This window comes from Thermobia domestica, chromosome 18 (assembly GCF_964235325.1).
Source record: "Thermobia domestica chromosome 18, izTheDome1.hap1.1, whole genome shotgun sequence".
Lineage (NCBI taxonomy): Eukaryota > Metazoa > Arthropoda > Insecta > Zygentoma > Lepismatidae > Thermobia > Thermobia domestica.
Window position 1 is genome coordinate 127,269,344 of NC_137471.1, and position 2,627 is coordinate 127,271,970.

The following is a 2,627-nucleotide window of genomic DNA, read 5'->3' on the forward strand; positions in this document are numbered from 1 at the left end:
TTTCAAAACCGATTTATTGTGTATGTACGATATAACCAGTGCATTGTAAGTGCCATGGTTTTTGGAGTTTTAAAACAGCATCACTGAAAATTAAAGCATAAATATTTGGTTAAATAAGATTACTAAAGGCAAATACGTAACGCAAAACAGTACCACAGAGATGAAAATTTGTACTGTAACATAGTGCATTTTTGAATGTACGTAAAGGTTTTATAGGTGTTCCTATCGATGCAAGGTTATGGCTGCTTAGTAACATTTTTTTCTGATACTAAAGACTTGTGAAAAGGTTTTGTGTTAGGTACGAGTATGTATATTGAAGATCAATGTCATATGTTTTAACAGAAAGCTATGGGATAGGTTACCTAGATTATCTTGAATCACGATTCGGATAATATATCTTGTTATAAGTTTTCACTATAAAACTGATTGTGATGCAATCTAAAAAGGTATGGTAAACCTGGTGTGAACTCATACGGTTTGGTTCCCAGGTGCTTGTCTCACATAGTTGCTGCGTCTGTTGGACTACTTACCTTTTTAAATAATTTGATACCTTTTATTATGTTTTATCTTTCCTTGGTTTCACCCGCGTGTCGTGTCAGATCATTATAACCGTTACTTTTGGTGTTATCGATCGATTTCAGCACTCATTCTGCACAAAGTGTTCCGGTTACCAGGTATTTCGAGATAAAAATATTGTGTTGCTTGACATATGTTTGATGGTGGTTACTACGATTGTGTAATGATTCGTGATTTAAAAGTTTTGTGATTGCTTGTGATTTAATATTGATGTAGATGTTTACATTTAATATTGATGTAGATGTTTACGTGTTGGCGGAGATACTAGGCATAGAATATACAGTTTGTGATTGGCAATACTGACTGTGAGAGCAAGAGGTAATATTTTGTGAAATTTTACATGGTACATTTTCTTTCAGTTGTAATGTGCGTGAATAAGGAAAGTTAGTAAATCTTTGAAATAACATATTTAAATTGTGTGTTGGAAGGAAATCGATGAAAATGACAGGAGAAAGGTTACAGCGTTGTGCACTACGAGACTTGGAATCTTGTCATAGCTTACTCGTATAATTATCTTTAACCTCTACTTCCAGAAAAGAAATTAATAAAATTTTTGAACATTCACATAACATTTTTATTCTTTATTTTTAAATTACGGAATATGTCACATGCAGTACGTTTTAAACGAATAAGATTTCAATGACGCAATAGTAGTGAGATTGGTAGTACCATATAATTTCTTCAAAATCATATCCAGCATTGTTACTGAACGGGGTATGCTGTCACGGGTATCATTTTTTCCCGGTATCTAAAGATTTACATTTATTGAAAAGACGTGCTTTCGCGCATTTACAATAAAAGGAATGTCCGATAATACTTCTGTAATTGTTTTCAAATTATTGACATTTCCGAAATAAAAGACTGAAATATTTTATTATAATAATGTAATAGCTTTGATATACCTCGGACTGAATGATACATTAGCATTTAATTTAGACGAGTATTAATCCTTCCATTTGTGTATCCAAAGTAGTAGATATTTGTGACAAAACAGGTTGCATTTATCGACTATTTACAGTTATATGAACTATTTTATTAATATTTTCCAGATAGTAACAAAATTATTCACTTGCCAGTAAATGATCAATAAATGAAACTTGTTCAGTCTCCAGTATCTTCCTGATACTAATAAAATGATTTATATGACAGTAAACAATCGACAAAGGAAACCTGCTTTATCACCCATATCTGCTACTTTGCGATTCACAAATGAAAGAAAGAATTAATGTTTTTCTAAATTAAATGCTAATATAACAGTCAGTCCGAGCTCTATCACAGCTATTGCATGATAATCATAATATTTCAGCCTTCTATTTCGTAAATGTCAATAATTTGAAAACAATTACATTAGTTTTACCGGACATTCCTTCTATTGTAAATGCGCGAAAGCACTTCTTCTTCTCAATAAATGTCAATGTTTAGTAAACACGAGGTAATGAAACCAATGATAACACACCCTCTTCAGTCACAATAGTGGATTGTACTCAATAATAGCATTTTTGGAAATTACACATTTAGATTTTTCGTTCGAATTTTATTCTTGAGTTAACATGAATGTATTTTATTATTATTGGGAAACACTAATAAGGTCAAATATTTAGTTTCAATGAAAAACGTTAACAATGAAAGCATATAATTCTCGCTAATTTATCAATCATTGAAAACTTTATGACAAAAATTGTATTATAACAACATACTTGCACATATTTCATATTTCTATTATGGAGCACTATGGATTAATAATCAAACACTTACCTCGGGTACGTATAATTTCTGTTTTGATCTCCGGGCAAGTAATTTTGTGGTGGATAACGCCGTGTTCATAGATTTTCTCAGAATACTCCTGTTTCCTAAAACATTCTTATTTTACCAATTTTTCCATCATAATTCATGTATCTCAATCATCCATCTCCCTTACTCTAAATGGCATAAACGTCGGACGTTAAACTCAAAAAGTTTAATTATATTTCATTTTGACTCTTATTTACCAGCATTTTGATGATTTTGCGAAACAAATATTATCAGATATTACAATATTTCAGCGTTAATGA